This window comes from Kogia breviceps, chromosome 9 (genome assembly GCF_026419965.1).
Source record: "Kogia breviceps isolate mKogBre1 chromosome 9, mKogBre1 haplotype 1, whole genome shotgun sequence".
NCBI lineage: Eukaryota > Metazoa > Chordata > Mammalia > Artiodactyla > Physeteridae > Kogia > Kogia breviceps.
The window spans coordinates 86,715,899-86,733,507 of NC_081318.1; the positions used below are offsets into that span (position 1 = coordinate 86,715,899).

A 17,609-nucleotide genomic window follows, 5' to 3' on the forward strand; every position below is an offset into this window, starting at 1 on the left:
CAAGAGCCAAGAGCCGGGTTTACAAGAATCCATCCTGTGTGCAGGGAACGTTCCTGGAAAACAAGGTGCCAGGACTTTCTGGTCGTTGCCATTCGCTTACAGGCTACATCGGTGGTGACAGGTGTAATCTCAGAATTTACAAACTAAAACCTCAAGTACAAATTAAAAGGTATGGAATTGTTTTCAGTGTTTTTCATCAAAGCCGAGTCCTTGAGAATTTTTTTTTTAACAAAATGCAAAGGTCATTTTTCCTTTGGAAAAAAAAGAACTACCTGCCATTTCCCAGAGAAAAGGTGACATTTTTCTATGAAAAGGAGACATTTTGCCCAGAGGCAAGTGGAAGCAGTTTCTGGGATTGCCTGACAGTGAGTTTACTTAAGAACAGAGCAAGATGCTGTGCCTCTGGCAGAAATGACATTTTCCTCCCTATTCAGCTTTGCAAATTCTGAAAAATACAAGACCAATTTTTTTGGTGGTAATTCTCCCGGTCTCTTATTGATGTGTGCAGCAGCAAAACTAATTAATGTTATGAACATACACTGTGCTGAGACAAGGGGAGGTTGTACAAAGATGGCAAGCTGGCAACTGAGCCCTGAGACAGAAGTCCAGGGCTTTCCATTGGATTTCCATCACTGACTCTTCTTGTTCTGTTTCAAAATCCACCTAGCACCTCATTGCACAGCAACAATATTCCCCTCTATTAAGAATTATTCAAAATAGATATATCCATTTGCTCATTCTTTTTTTATTATAAATGTTTTTATTTATTTTTGGCTGAGTTGGGTCTTCGTTGCTACACGCGGGCTTTCTCTAGTTGCGGCGAGCGTGGGCTACTCTTTGTTGCGGTGCGCGGGCTTCTCACTGCGGTGGCTTCTCTTGTTGCGGAGCACGGGCTCTAGGCGCTTGGGCTTCAGTCGTTGTGGCTCGCGGGCTCTAGAGCGCAGGCTCAGTAGTTGTGGTGCACGGGCTTCGTTGTTCCGCGGCTTGTGGGATCCTCCCGGACCAGGGCTCGAACCTGTGTTCCCTGCGTTGGCCGGCGGATTGTTAACCACCGCGCCACCATGGAAGCCCTGCTCATTCATTTATTCAACAAACTTTATACCGGGATGTTGAGTGGTACTCTTCACAGAGTTGGCTCTAGGGCCTGTCAGCCTCCCTTAAGGCTGCTGTGGAATGACCCCACCACAATCAACCCCTCCACTCTCACCCTAGTCTGTACAAACAGAAGCTGGAGAGGGAAAAAGAGAATCTCCAGGGTAGTTTTTTCTTACGTGGGATGCAGCGTTTGTGTTAAGAGGTAATCCAATGGTGCCCAGGAGAAAGAGAGGGGTGCTCCCTTTCTCCACCTCAATCCAAGTGAAGGGGAGGCCCTAAGGGCATCACTCATTGAAATTGGGGTTGCCTAAAGGAAGGGGAGTTGGTGGTTTGATTTCCACATTAGACATCTGCTCAGGCAGTGGACTTGCTTCCTTTGCCAGTCAGAAGAGAAGAGAAGTGAATCGGGGGGAGATGGCAGGATAGAGAGTGAGAGACATGGCAAGTATCTGGCATGGCAAGGCTGTGTGAGTTTTCTGTGGTCGAAGTGACCATGGGGAAGAGACCTTGACCGGAGCCCGCCATCTTCCATGTACCACCCAAGAGAGTGCCTGCTGGGCAAGGAAACCCAGCATCAATAGGCTGGGCAGTGCAGGCGGGGCACCATGGACGTGAAAGAGGTCAAGCTTGAGCCACATATTGCACTGACCCCAGGATGAATCCACAGATCGATTCCATAAGAGAGCCAGCCACCGGGTACCTGCCACTTCAATGGCCATTTCTCTTTTACTAGACAAACAGCCACAACCTACGGCAAAAAAGAATGCCATTCCAGAGTTAAATAAAGACACCCTCCTCTCTTCACATAACACACTGGAAAAACTGGACCTTGAAGAGTCAAGGAGGAGGCAGTGCCCCAGAGGCAGACCGTGCCTCCCTTACCTCAAAGCCGTCAGGGTCGGCTTCCCTGGTGGCGCAGTGGTTGAGAGTCCGCCTGCCGATGCAGGGGACACGGGTTCATGCCCCGGTCCGGGAGGATCCCACATGCCGCGGAGCGGCTGGGCCCGTGAGCCATGGCCGCTGAGCCTGCGCGTCCGGAGCCTGTGCTCTGCAACGGGAGAGGCCACAACAGTGAGAGGCCCGCGTATAGCAAAAAAAAAAAAAAAAAAAAAAAAAGGCACAAATTTGTAAAACAATTATACTCCAATAAAGATGTTAAAAAAAAAAAAAAAAAAAAAAGCCGTCAGGGTCCCAGGAAAACCCATGCGGACGGTAGGAGCAAAAGAGATTTAAATCAAGTTTAGGAAGTTGAAGGCGTTAAGGAGACTGGACATATGATAGCCAAAAGTGACTGGAAAGTTAAGAATTTTCCCAGGGGCATGAAAATAGTAACTGTAGAAAAAAATTACTTTATATGTTTACCCACTATGCCATAGATGATGCTGTTCAATAAACAGGCTGTTTGCCCCCCATGAATCAGCCATCCTTTCAGGTCCTGGGAGCCCACAGATGAATAAGACAGCCTCTGCCATTAAGGAACATATAGTCTGGTCAAGTAACTGAAGCATGTGAACAATTTCAAGTGGCAACTGGAGATAAATACTAAAAGGGATGTGGACAGACTGCTTAGGGAGAACAGAGGAATAAGTCTCTCACAGGAGGAGGGGGCATGGGGAGAGTCCAGGGAAGATTTCACAGAGGAAACATGATTCAGAGACCTGAAGGGAGATTATGAATTTATCAAGCATACCAGGTACGGGGAGTATAAACTCTCAACAAAGACAACTAAGTTCTCAATTCCACAATTTATATTTTCTTTGTTGAGCTTTATTTTATGACTCCCTTTTTGATTCCTTTTCAGGAAGAAGTGGTGGTGGTAGGATTCATTTTATATTTTGCCAGCGAAGTCTACACTGTTAACAACTCAGTGGGATGGGAGAGGGGAAGAATTACAGGCCAAGGCATACAGCAAAGAGAATGCATAGTGCTTCGGACACCGAGTAGCTGCCAAAAGCAAGAAGGAGCAGCCTTGTTTTCCATCAAATTCTTCTAGGTTTTTCCAGATGGGAGAACAACCACAAATGGGTGAAAGTTATACAGAGACAGATTTTGATTTATTTTTTTTTATTTTTATTTTTTTTTTTTATTTTTTTTTTTTTTTTTGCGGTATGCGGGCCTCTCACTGCTGTGGCCTCTCCCGTTGCGGGGCACAGGCTCCGGACGCGCAGGCCTAGCGGCCATGGCTCACGGGCTTACTTGCTCCGCGGCATGTGGGATCTTCCCGGACCAGGGCACGAACCCGTGTCCCTGCATCGGCAGGCGGATTCTTAACCACTGCGCCACCAGGGAAGCCCTGATTTATTTTTTTAAATAGCTTAATGACAGAGCTACCCTACAATGCAATGGGTTGTCTAACTAATAACAATATTCATTCACTGAGAGTTTCATGGCACTGTGCTAAACTCTTAAAATATAATATCTGATTTAATCTCTACAATAACCCTGTGGTATAGATACCATTATTCTTATTTTGTAAATAAGGAAACTTAAGTCCAGAAAAGTTAAGAAACTAGCCAAGCTCACATCATCAGTACATAGTAAGGCTGAGATTCAACCCCTTCTTGACCACTGTGCTACTGCCTTCCAGGAGAGTAGTCGGCTCTCTAGAATTGGAGGTTTAATCCGAGGCTAAATGATCACTTCTCAGGTGTTTCTTCTCTGGCTGGAGGTTGAACCGTATGGCTCATAAAGTCACCATCTCTCAGGTGTGGCATCATGTGCTCCTCCTCTACCTGCCCTCTCTTCTTATCACCGCCCCCCCCACCGCTGCTAACTCTGTGTGTTATATGTGTTGTGTGTGTATATGTGTATTGAACTTAATCTGTTAAACGAATTCCATGGTTTTTATTAATGGAGAAAGACATTGAGGGAAAGTTCTAGTTAGAAGAAAACAATACATTCCCTTTTCACTAACATATACCCTGTCTGCATATCTTATTTGTTTATTTTTTATATTTCTGGCATCTTTATTGGAATATAATTGCTTTACAATGGTGTGTTAGTTTCCGCTTTACAACAAAGTGAATCAGTTATACATATACGTATGTTCCCATATCTCTTCCCTCTTGTGTCTCCCTCCCTCCCACCCTCCCTATCCCACCCCCCCTATCCCACCCCTCTAGGTGGTCACAAACCACCAAGCTGATCTCTCTGTGCCATGCGGCTGCTTCCCACTAGCTATCCACCTACGTTTGGTAGTGTATATATTTCCATGCCACTCTCTCGCTTCGTCACAGCTTACCCTTCCCCCTCCCCGTATCCTCAAGTCCATGCTCTAGTAGGTCTGTGTTTTATTCCCGTCCTACCCCTAGGCTCTTCATGACATTTTTTTTCTCTTAGATTCCATATATATGTGTTAGCATACGATATTTCTTTTTCTCCTTCTGACTTACTTCATTCTGTATGACAGACTCCAGGTCCATCCACCTCACTACAAATAACTCAGTTTCGTTTCTTTTTATGGCTGAGTAATAGTCCATTGTATATATGTGCCACATCTTCTTTATCCATTCATCTGATGATGGACACTTAGGTTGCTTCCATCTCCTGGCTATTGTAAATAGAGCTGCAATGAACATTGTGGTACATGACTCTTCTTGAACTATGGTTTTCTCAGGGTATATGCCCACTAGTGGGGTTGCTGGGTCCTATGGTAGTTCTATTTGTAGTTTCTTAAGGAACCTCCATACTGTTCTCCATAGTGTCTGTATCAATTTACATTCCCACCAACAGTGCAAGAGTGTTCCCTTTTCTCCACACCCTCTCCAGCATTTATTGTTTGTAGATTTTTTGATGATGGCCATTCTGACTGGTGTGAGATGATATCTCATTGTAGTTTTGATTTGCATTTCTCTAATGATTAATGATGCTGAGCATTCTTTCATGTGTTTGTTGGCAATCTGTATATCTTCTTTGGAGAAATGTCTATTTAGGTCTTCTGCCCATTTTTGGATTGGGTTGTTTGTTTTTTTGTTATTGAGCTGCATGAGTTGCTTATAAATTTTGGATATTAATCCTTTGTCATTTGCTTCATTTGCAACTATTTTCTCCCATTCTGAGGGTTGTCTTTTCGTCTTGTTTATGGTATCCTTTGCTGTGCAAAAGCTTTTAAGTTTCATTAGATCCCATTTGTTTATTTTTCTTTTTATTTCCATTTCTCTAGGAGATGGGTCAAAAAGGATCTTGCTGTGATTTATGTCATAGAGTGTTCTGCCTATGTTTTCCTCTAAGAGTTTGATAGTGTCTGGCCTTACATTTAGGTCTTTAACCCATTTTGAGTTTATTTTTGTGTGTGGTGTTAGGGAGTGTTCTAATTTCATACTTCTACAGGTAGCTGTCCAGTTTTCCCAGCACCACTTGCTGAAGAGGCTGTCTTTTCTCCATTGTATATTATTGCCTCCTTTATCAAAGATAAGGTGACCATATGTGTGTGGGTTTATCTCTGGGCTTTCTATCCTGTTCCATTGATCTATATTTCTGTTTTTGTGCCAGTACCATACTGTTTTGATTACTGTAGCTTTGTAGTATAGTCTGAAGTCAGGGAGCCTGATTCCTCCAGCTCCATCTTTCGTTCTCAAGATTGCTTTGGCTATTTGGGGTCTTTTGTTTTTCCATACAAATTGTGCAATTTTTTGTTCTAGTTCTGTGAAAAATGCCAGTGGTAGTTTGATAGGGATAGCATTGAATCTGTAGATTGCTTTAGGTAGTAGAGTCATTTTCATAATGTTGATTCTTCCAATCCAAGAACTTGGTATATCTCTCCATCTATTTGTATCATCTGTAATTTATTTCATCAGTGTCTTATAATTTTCTGCATACAGGTCTTTTGTCTCCTTAGGTAGGTTTATTCCCAGATACTTTATTCTTTTTGTTGCAATGGTAAATGGGAGTGTTTTCTTAATTTCACTCTCAGATTTTTCATCATTAGTGTATAAGAATGCTGGAGATTACTGTGCATTAATTTTGTATCCTGCTACTTTACCATATTCATTGATTAGCTCTAGTAGTTTCCTGGTAGCATCTTTGGGATTCTCTATGTAGAGCATCATGTCATCTGCAAACAGTGACAGCTTTACTTCTTCTTTTCAGATTTGGATTCCTTTTATTTCTTTTTCTTCTCTGATTGCTGTGGCTAGAACTTCCAAAACTATGTTGATGCATATCTTACATACCTCTGGCTGGCTGGTTAAAAAGGCAGCTTCAAAATCAATGCACAGAATGCATGATATTTTATAATAGCATTTTTTTTTTCCTTGCCATATACCCCGGTGTTTTGCTGGGAGGAAGCCAGCAAATATATCTTGCAGCCATTTCACATTTTTTATCAATAAATGGTATCTTTTGTTATTAAGAAGTACCAAATTAAAGGTATTTCAAAACTTCTTGGAACAAGAAGACCTATGAAGTAATTTTTTTCAAGTATGTCATTTCGATAGCCAAGTTATCTAAACACAGAACTTAGAGCCGTAAGAAGATTTCATATGATCATTACAGTTCAAATGAAACTATGTTCTGTGGAAAGAAATCTATGTATACATAAAATTGACCTAACTAGTTAGACTAAGGTGTAATGAAGTAGAATCCCAGGACAGATCTCTGAGACTCCTAATTACAGACTGCCTCCTGGTTTAGTTTCAAGCCTGGGACACAAAAAGGAATGTAGTGTAACTCAAGAAGTGATCCCAAGAGAATTCACTTCCACATAGGATGTAGAAACATCTTTGAAGTTTTTACATCAATCCAAGTACATGATGTCTCTTTTACTCGAAGTAAAAAGTCTGAAAGCCCTTTGCTCACATAGCTGAGATGTTGAAGTGAGGAATGTGGTCCTCAGAGAAAAATTAATTACAGGAAGAGGATCATTACAGTTCAGTACTGAGAATTTGCATCATACTCTGTTCATCATAATCTAACACGCAAGTATATATCTGATATCCTTGTCCAGTAAATCGCTGGCATCATAGTATAAGGTAGATGAGATTGTGACTATAAAAATATTTTGAAAACTGCAAAACAATGCTTGAATTATAAGTTAGTGTTATGGTGATTTTACATTCTCATACATCTTAACATGCCACTTTCTCCATTTTAACTTATTATGCTGATATGCATTCTTATCTTTTCCCTTCTGGGTGTTGTCAATCTGTCTAATTAGATTATAGAATCATTAAGTGGAGGCCAATGGCTAATTTCTGTATTTAGTATGGAAACAATACACTGTTGGTGTTTAATCATCCATAGTCTCCTGTTCTGGCTCAGCAGGGTGTAACAATACATCTTCTGAAAGCTCACTAGAGTGAAAATTTCCCTGCAGAGGGTGAGAAGAAGACAAGAAGGACAAATGCATTTTCATTCAATACTCAAAGAGTTCTTTTTTTTTCAAGAGTGTGATAGCTAAGCCACTAATCTATAGAATGGAAAATCAGCCTGAGTAAATGTAAAAGAAAAAAAATCAATGTGCAGTAGTTGTTTTATGCAGTACTGTTCAATTCCAAAAGAACTGACAGTCTGTAGAAGGAAAAAACAATATGTGTTATGCCATTTGGGAAAAAAGCAAAGCAAATAATTCATATGTGGAACTTTTATGAGTGTCTCAAAACTGTTTAAAGAAAGCTAACTCAGTGTTCCTTGGAGAATCATGGGTGAAACAAGAGTAGGGAAAGTATTAATTTATCTAGTTTTTAAGTAAAGAAAGAAAGAAAAAACACACAACAAAGCTCCAGGATTCAGAGTTTATCAGTTCTGCGGCCAGAATCCTGGATTGTTCATCTGCTGTTCAATATAGTTTATAAAATCTGTAGGGATTTAGCAGTAGCTACTCACTTGGAGGTTAGAATTTAAGTTCTGCTCAAATTCTTAATAAAAAGAGTTTCATGTTTTCTTCTTTATAGTTGAATCCCTCTTGGTTTGCAACTAACTTTACTATGGCTTCTTCTGGAGCTTTATTTAGCTTAATTGACAGTATCTGCTGAGGCAAAGGCAAAGAAAACAAAATTGCCCACTTCCCATTGATAGGTAGATTCTGTAAGAGTTTGATAGGTTAATAATAGAAAATTCTTTTAGCAGCTCTGTTTTATGATGTATACCCAAAGGGTTACAGAGCTCATTTTCTTCTCAGCTAGTAAGTAAAGCACCCTTTCTGAAAATACTATTAACACCACTTGGAATTCATGTAGAAACCAACATTAGGATCTCAGAATGTTTAAAGAGCTTCTTCTCTAATCTCCTCAATGTAAATGGAAGAAGGACAGGACCTAATTGCATCTGTTTCAACACTAAAATGTGATGTAAAAGATGAATTTTTATTTCTACACACCCAGGTTCATTACTGGGCTAAAATTTGGTGAAAGGGAAGTAATACGTAAGCTTTTATTCATTGCTTGCTGTGCACCTTGGAAAATGTAAGGGAAAAGAGACAACTTTGTATCTGAAAACACTTCCATCCGAAGTAATAGCTATAGGGGACAAAGTGACACTGTAGAAGAGACTATCTGTTAGTTATATGAACAAGAAACGTAATTTGAGGGCTTCCCTGGTGGCGCAGTGGTTGAGAATCCGCCTGCCGATGCAGGGGACACGGGTCCATGCCCCGGTCTGGGAAGATCCCAAATGCCGCGGAGCGGCTGGGCCCATGAGCCATGGCCACTGAGCCTGCCGTCCAGAGCCTGTGCTCTGCAACGGGAGAGGCCACAACAGTGAGAGGCCTGCGTACCATAAAAATATATATATATATATATATATATATATGTATATATATATATATATATTATATATATATATAAAATTTGAATTTATTGTCAATTTCTGAGCATCTATTTTACATATAGTTAAATATTCTAGTGAAGTCTTATGTGCTTAATATATTAATTGAAATATGTATGTATATTTATTAACACAACTGTAAAACCTTCATAATAAATATTGATTATGAAAACTAAAAAAAAAAAAAATAGCAAAGTATTGTAGATAATTCTCTATCACTCATGACAGATGGACACCTAAGAAACTTCCCAGTGGACATCCTGGGACATATCTGTGGAAGTACCCAACTCAAAGACTTATGATGCAGTGAAATATCTTCTCTGACTGACTGTGGAAATAGCAAAGCTTCCATCATGGGAAAGGTTTAAAAGAAGAATGTGTTTTGGAGTGAGCCAAGGGAAGTATAAGAAATTGTTGAAGCAAAACAAAATCAGTACTAAGAAAGAAGGAGAAGAAGAAATAAACAGGGAGAAAAATATGACCATAACTTCTTCCACAAAATGACGAACATGTTTGTATACCTTACCTCCTAACTGATTCTAAAGTTAAAAACTTACTAAAATGAAATGGGACAGAAATGAGGTGGAAGCAGAACAGAAAAAAATCTCTACTTTTGAAGACTTAATTTATTAGCATCTTAATGTACATTCAATCCTTGTTGGAACAGTTGCAATTCTGAATATAATAGAGTCTGAGCTAATTGGCTGAGAATGATAATATCCTTTAAAATGAGCTTCTGGCATAATGTCCAGTCTTCTCTAGGCCTATAATTATTTATGTGTATATGTGAGCAAGGAACTATGTGATTCAGTTGGGCTCAATGGGCTAGTAATAATACCCCTGATCAATGTTTGAAACCCTCCAAGGAAGAACCCAGTGTGAATAGCATGACTAAATTCTATAGACAGCAGTGCTTGTAAGAAATAAAAGGAATAACAGGGTGTGTGAACTCTATCATCAACTCTTATTTCTGGGAAAATGACAAAATATGCAACCCTGCCAAGTATATGCCAGTTAACGTGATTCATTTTGGATGTGCATTAGCCCTCTAGCCCACAAATGTCCAGATGATATCTCTCACTTAATACTAGGTCATATTATTTAATGATTTCACTTAGTTGTGTGAAATCAAAATGCAAACACTTAATTCCAAGTGAGACACAACACAAAATGGTAACCAGAACAGTTGGCTTGGAAACTTGGGAAAATAACTTCTTACTTTCTTGCCTCAGTATCCTCTGTCCAAAAATATGACAGTAAATTAGATTATGTCATAGGTCCTCTCCAGCTCTAAAATAATATAAATGGACAATAGTGAGCCACAAAATTACAAATGTTGGTCTAATAACAGTATAAAACTATGGCCTTTAGATAGAATTCCCAAATCAGCAAACTGGATAAAGTTCATCCATGATAAAGCAGTATGCCTGACAATTAACTCTGGGAATCAATGTCCTATCCTCTGATAGAAACAGCCACAATAAGTTGAATACAATCTAATAGAATCAAAATATAATTACCACCAGAGGCAAAGTCAGCTAATTTTATAGTTTCTAATAAATATATACACAAGAAACTACATAGCTAAAAAACAACAACATTAAACATTTAATTATACTGGAGCATGACTTGGACACACTACACAGTCACTATAATTGATTGAGAAAAGAATGATTGTTAAAGTTACCAAGCAAAAGACAATAGACTGAAAAACAGTCACCTCAGAGGCCACGAGGCCATGTGTGGACATGCCCCTTGTTAACACTGATAAACTGTTACTGATGGAGCCAGTTCTAAACGTTCAAACTTATGGATAATGCTGCCCAGGGCTAGCTGTGAGAAATTTGTATTATAACTGATGTCCGTCTTATACTCAGCATCTTTTTCTGTGCCCTCTTCCTTTCTTGATAATATAATAATTCCGCAGCAAGTTCTTTGTCCTACAAAGTTCCACTCTTCTTCTGTGTCCATCGTGCCTATTCTCTCTCCCATCACCACCACACAAACATATAAGATAAATCAGAGCTCCTACTTCCAAGATACTTCTTATTTTGATAGGTGAGTCCTGAACCAAGGCCAAGACATAAGTCATTTTTATAGAAAATGAACATGCTACATTAGTGTGCCTTCTTAATTCCATAATATAACTTATTTTCTTTTAACCTCCTCCAGGGAGCTGTAAGGCATCGTTTTTATATCTTTGGAAGTCATGAAAAAGCAATAACGAGGCATTATAAGTACTTAATCTGCATGGCATCATATTAATATGTCATTATAAAATGCATCCTATCTAACAAAATGTCCATAGCAATAATATTCATTCTGAGAACATAGTAGGTGGCTCCTGAGCTACTGTTAAAGTCTTCTACTGGACTAATGCCATTTAAGGCAGTGTGGGTTCATTACAGTATTATATGAAGAAGAATCAGTTATAAAATCAATCATTGCACTATGTATCATGCACCAAGGCTTCAGCTGAATGATAAATAGTACAGACACATTAAGTTTAATTAATCTTTCTAAGACAAATGGAGGAGAGGCCTTGCAAAGTGAACAGTATCTTAGTATGGGTTAACTTAGTATAGGTTGACACGTGTCTCCATGCTAACTCATGTCTCCAGAGCTCCTAGTCCCATAACTTTCTGTAATTTTAGGTCATAAATGCAATAATTTTTTAAAGTCATTCTAAAAAAAATCATTTTAGTATCAGGAGTATTTAAATCGACACAATAGCAAATAGATGTATGATTTCTTTTGCCTCTGAAAAAAAAAAACAAGAAGTGTTGCTTAACATAGGTATATACAGCCTTAAATGCAGAAAAGTAAACAAACAATGCCCTACTGGCCATTGTGCATGACAATTCACAAACATTGTGCATGACAATTCACAAACAATTCATTTGGTATATTTCTTTATATCAAAAAAGTAACTTTTATGTCTTTTTTTCTATGCTTTATAACTTTTCATACATATTTTGATTTTATTATTCTGTTTGTGATAGTAACTTTGTTTCTATTCTTTATTATTCAAGTTGGAAAATCCATGTTTGATGTTTTAAATTGACAATCACATAGATAGAACTTGAATTTTTTATGTTATTAAGCTTTGTGTCCATTTCCTTGTCTTGTAATCAGCCCTTCACTAGCCAAAATATACCCAATGCTATTTGTCCTACATGATTAAATAATTTTCATAGTACTTTTGGGGGTAGCTAAAATTTACCTGCCTAAATTTCTTTCTTGACCTTAGTATTTCTATATGCAAATTAAATGCCCCTAATTTTTAATTTAAGAAAAACATTAGCATTTGAAAATAAAACTTGCAACTTTTTGGGTGAGGTTTTCTCCCAAAATTCCATTTCAACTAAATTTGCTTTGCTTGCCTATATATATATATATACACCCATTTCATGTAGTACTTTGTTTGTATTAATAGGCCCCCTCTGATCCTTTAACAAATTAATAATTTTTGAAAAGTGCCAAGAGTTTGCATACTGACTTTTTTTTTTTTTTTAAATTAAAAAGAAGACAAAGAAGCCTAAATGTGTTATCACTCTATGAGCACTTACGAAGGTATTCTACCTCTATTCACCTGGAGTTATGGTCTAGAAAAAAATACTATGTGTCCTCATCTTTGCCTCTTTCTTTACTACACTGAAACAGTCTCATGCATCAGATGATGTTCTAATTTTAAAAACTTCAGTTGTCCCTTTAGTCTCTTTATATTATCGTTCTGTCACAATCTTTCATAGGCAAATATGAAAAATTATTCTTTACCTATTACTTCCCTCTCTTCATATCCATCCCCTTGATCTTCTGTAGTTTGGCTTCTGAAGCCACCAATTTAACCCAAGCTTCTGTCCCATCAGCACTCCCAAATCCAGAGGCTTAGCTGGGAATTCATTGCTCTTGAACTCTCAGAAGTACTTAACATTGTAGACCACACCCTTCTCCTTGAAGCTCTGCCTTGCCTTGTTCTGTGACAAAGCTCAGCTGACCTTCTTTTCCTACTTTTCTAGTTGCTCCTGGAATCTGGTTTCCTTCTTTTTCATTTTCCCCCTGCCCATGGGAATTGCCTTTCATTCCATCTTTTGTTTTTCTTTTTCTATTTTGTTTCCTGGAAGAGCTCATCCATTCTCATTCTGGCTTAGCTACTTATTAGCTGTGTAATATAAGGCAAGTTATTTAGCCTTTCTGTACCTCAGGTTTCTCATCAGCAAATTGGAGATAATATTTGATGTGAAAACTAGAGTTAGCATGTAGAAAGCATTTAAAATACCCCTTGTCATAACATAAGTAACATAAGTCATTTGTCATCAGTCATAACATAACATAAATAAGTCATTTGTTACTAGCCATGATCATTATTTGCTATCATTTCATCACACTTAAAACTACATCTTCATCTTTGATTTGTGTTTCCATATTTTAAACTGCTTTTAAGATATGATCAACAAAATATTCCATGAACAACACTTCAAACACCAGCATGGCCAAAACAGAAGTCAGTTTCTTGGGCCATATGTCCTTCTCAACATGGCTTATCCTTTCAAATGCCCTCTTTCTATCACTGATATTACCATTCTCCAGGTAATCAATATTCTTTCATTGTCTACATTAAACTTATTATTTAGCTTGTCAGATTTTCCTTTGTAATTTAGTTTGAATTCACTGAATTGTGTTGCTTTCCAATGCTCTCCTTGGTCCAGATCCTTGCCATCTTACACATGAACTAGTCATCCATATCTCTACTCCCAGCATCTTTATTCCAACCAAATAAAATCTTATAAACACCACGTTCAGTATGTCATATTCCACCCAATGTTCTTCTACTGAAGAATTTAGAATCCAAAAATCTAACTATACCAATAATTGTTAAATAATTGGGAATTGTAGAGCTGATGTTGCTTTTAAAATACATATTGAAAATTTAAGTTCATAAACTGGAAACTCAAATAAAATCTGAGAAGTATAAATATTTTATTATTTTTATAGATTAATAAAGTAAGCAGGAAAGATCATAAAAATGTTCCAGTAAACACAAACGTATCATACAAAAGGGCCAATAATAGTATAATTACAATAATGATAATAACTGACATTTCTTATCTATATTACACTTTACGAAATATTTTGACATAAAATATATCATTTGCTTTTCACACTAATTCAATGAAAAAGGTGTTGATATTAACCCATTTTACAGAATTAAAAACAGAGGTAAGGTTAAGCAGTGTACCAGAGATCATACACCAGGAAGAGATGGAGACAGAACTTGCCTTTGGGTCAAGTTCCATTGCATAATTTGAAAGACGTCAATAATCATTTTTTAACAACTTACTACATTTTTAAAACCTGGTAATAGAACCAAATGAATGCTGAGTGAATGAGTGAATTACCTACCATATAGGCTGGAATAATTCTAAATTACTGTATATAGAACCACATCTAATACAACTTGGGTTTCACAATAGATAATCTATACATCTAAACCTCATGAACTATCTTATCACTGCTTGGCAAAGCAGGAGTATAGTGTCTAGAAATGAATAAATAATATTATCACTTTAGTACTAAAAGGTATCTGCCTCTACTTAAGTTCATTAGCCAAAGGATCAGAAGCCATTTCTCATTTTTTAATAACTGTCTTCATAATTAACAGCTTGTATAACAGTAATATAGGTGAAAATATATAAAATACTTTTACAAGCATAAATAAAATTAACCTTTATTTTACAAATGTTGTCCTTTGAATATAAAAGTCTAAAATTATACAGTTGACAAAGATGAACATATGACTGAGTTTTAGGTGTAAATGCTCCCTTTCTTTTCTATCTGTGGGGTTAATATTCAGATAGCTCAACTGACATTGCCTACTGATTACAGAAATTATGAAGATGAAGCAAAATTTTCCTGGATATACTTAATGCTCTGGAAAGAATGCTAATGATAGTTAAAACGTTTGATCCTGAATTGAATGTATGTATCTCTCTATTCACTTGACTGTTTTAAGTAGGATTTAAAACTCTTTGGTGAAATTATTCAAAAATTTCTCAGTTGCAGATTACTTGGCATTGGCTATTACACTGCCTGTCTTATGTAAATATTATTCTTAAAACCATACCAGGACGTTAGTCCCCCGGGGGATGTGGAGAGCTGGCAGCCTGCTGCAGAGCTGTGGGACGGGTTCGCCCTGAGGGCAGTGAACAAGTGCGTGCAGCAGGCGGTAGCATGGCAGCCGTGGGAAGTCCCAGCCATCCAGCCCCGGCTGGTAGCAGTCAGCAAAACCAAACCTGCAGACATGGGGATCGAGGCCTACAGTCACCAGCGGCACACTTTCGGGAGAACTGTGTTCAGGAGCTGCTTGAAAAAGCATCAAATCCTAGAATTCTGTCTTCTTGTCCTGAGATCAAATGGCACTTCATTGGCCATCTACAGAAACAAAATGTCAACAAATTGATGGCTGTCCCCAATCTCTCCATGCTGGAAACAGTGGATTCTGTGAAGCCGGCAGACAAAGTGAAAAGTGCATGGCAGAAGAAAGGTTCTCCTGAAAGGTTAAAGGTTATGGACCAGATTAACACCAGCGGAGAGGAGAGCAAACACGGCCTGCCCCCATGGTGGCCATGGTGGAACACGTAAACACAAAGTGCCCCGGCCTGGAGTTCGTGGTGCTGGTGACCATCAGGAGCTTTGGGCACGATCCTAGTCAAGGACCAGACCCAGACTTCCAGGTGTTACTGCCTCTCTGGGAGGAGCTGTGAAGGAAACTGAGCATCCTTACCAAACAGATGGAGCTGAACGTGGGCCTGTCCGTGGACTTCCAACACATGACTGAAGTGGGATCTGCGAATGTCCGAATAGGAAGCACCATTTCTAGAGAGTGAGATTACTTCAAGAAAGCTGCCCTGGAAAGGCTTGCAGCAGAGCTGAAGGCCCTGGCAGCAGAGGTGGCCCAGGCACATTGAGCAGCGGCCCAGCTCAAGGGCTGGGTCCAGGAAGACAGACTATGCACTCAACCTGGGCTTTCACTTTCACATCCCCCATGTCACAGCACAGCCATGCCCTCCTCAGGGCCTGGAGAGAGCACGCCTACGATTATGTGTTGATGGAAACCATCTGACTTAGTGTCTGACACAGGAAGCTCCCTTCAAGCAGTGACTTTGGATTGGATTTGAGGAATCCAGACTTTTCTGCAGAACAGGTACCTGGGCACTAGCCAGGAGTTGAATTCAGGCTTGAACATCGCCCAGGAGTACCAACTAACCCATGAATGCCGTTCCCAGGTTAAAACTTGGTGACTGATGCCTATAATCACCAAAGTCAAAGGGATTCCCACTTGTCATCCACTTCAGTAGAAAATTCCGGGCTTCCCTGGTGGCGCAGTGGTTGAGAGTCCGCCTGCCGATGCGGGGGACACGGGTTCGTGCCCCGGTCTGGGAAGATCCCACATGCCGCGGAGCGGCTGGCCCCGTGAGCCATGGCCGCTGAGCCTGCGCGTCTGGAGGCTGTGCTCCGCAACGGGAGAGGCTACAACAGTGAGAGGCCCATGTACCGCGAAAAAAAAAAAAAAAGAAAAGAAAAAAGAAAATTCCCTGTTACCAACTCGGTACAAACCGCACTGAGTAGCCATCTCTGCTGCTCTGGAGCAGTGTGGTTTCTGACCCCAGTCTCCACCCCACCCAGTAAACACTGGTCTCCACTCTGGAATGGCACTACAGGTAACTTCGGGACCTGGCTCGAGTTAGTTCACCAAACCCATGTTGTGGCTGATGAGAGCTGTATCCTCAGCCACCGTGTGGTGCTAACCCTGAAAATTACAGGGCAACTAACAGCAGCGGTCCTTGGGCCTTTCTAACATCCTCCTCCAGGACAGGACTTTGAGCTTTTGCCCCAGGCCCTAATGGTGATGAGAATCAAATGATATGGTTCTTCTGCCACCATAGTTCCCGTTATGATGATTACTTATCTCATAGCTCCCCAGAAATGAAAGATCCTCTCAAAGCCGGTTCAGGCTCACGGTTCCAACAAGGCCTGGTTTTGAGGTTCCTGATCCTGGGAGCACTTTTTAGGCATACTAATAGCCTCCCCTCCCAACCATGTTTATAAGGCAGAATTTTGCAAGTCTTGACGTTAATAGAGTAGCTAGCTCTTCGAAACCCAGAAAGCACAATTCTCGGATAGTCATGACAGATGACTGTAGTCTGGGTCGTTGTTTGTTTTCCAGGTGGGTTTTTCTTATTTATTCAAGCCCCAGTCTTTAATTTTATGAAACAACTCCCATGAAGCTGCTGCCGAAATGCAATTTTGTAAAACTTAAACCATTACGATTCCTGTACTATTTCACTCAAAGCTATAGTGTGATATTCAGAGTCTATTAAATAAAAATGTGAGTTTGAAAACAAACAAACAAACAAACAAACCATACAAACAAACTATACCAATGACTTTCGGGAACCTGAACTGAATTGTTGATTCAAGATGGAACTGGCCTTAATAACCAATAGAAAAGGCCACTGTGAACATGTGACTAAGTGGCAAATGGATAGCTCACTCATTCCACTTTCTCAGAACTTCCAATATTTAGAGCATCATTGAGCATTTCAGTAAAAAAAAAAAAAAAAAAAAAAAAAAAAAAAAAAAAATACAGTCATTTGGTACTGAAATTAGTGCATAGAACCATTTTTATATCCTAGGGATCTTCTGCATCATAGCACTTTTCTAATAAGCTTCATTAATATTTGGCAGTATGT

At 39.3% G+C, this 17,609-nt stretch overlaps 1 protein-coding gene and 1 pseudogene across 11 annotated transcripts in view; both read left to right on the forward strand.

The window, feature by feature from the left end:
• Positions 1-17,609, forward strand: part of MAGI2 (membrane associated guanylate kinase, WW and PDZ domain containing 2) — a 1,353,221-nt gene that overhangs the window by 1,061,206 nt on the left and 274,406 nt on the right. The window lies entirely within an intron of this gene.
• On the forward strand, positions 15,003-16,360 carry LOC131762868 (pyridoxal phosphate homeostasis protein pseudogene; annotated as a pseudogene).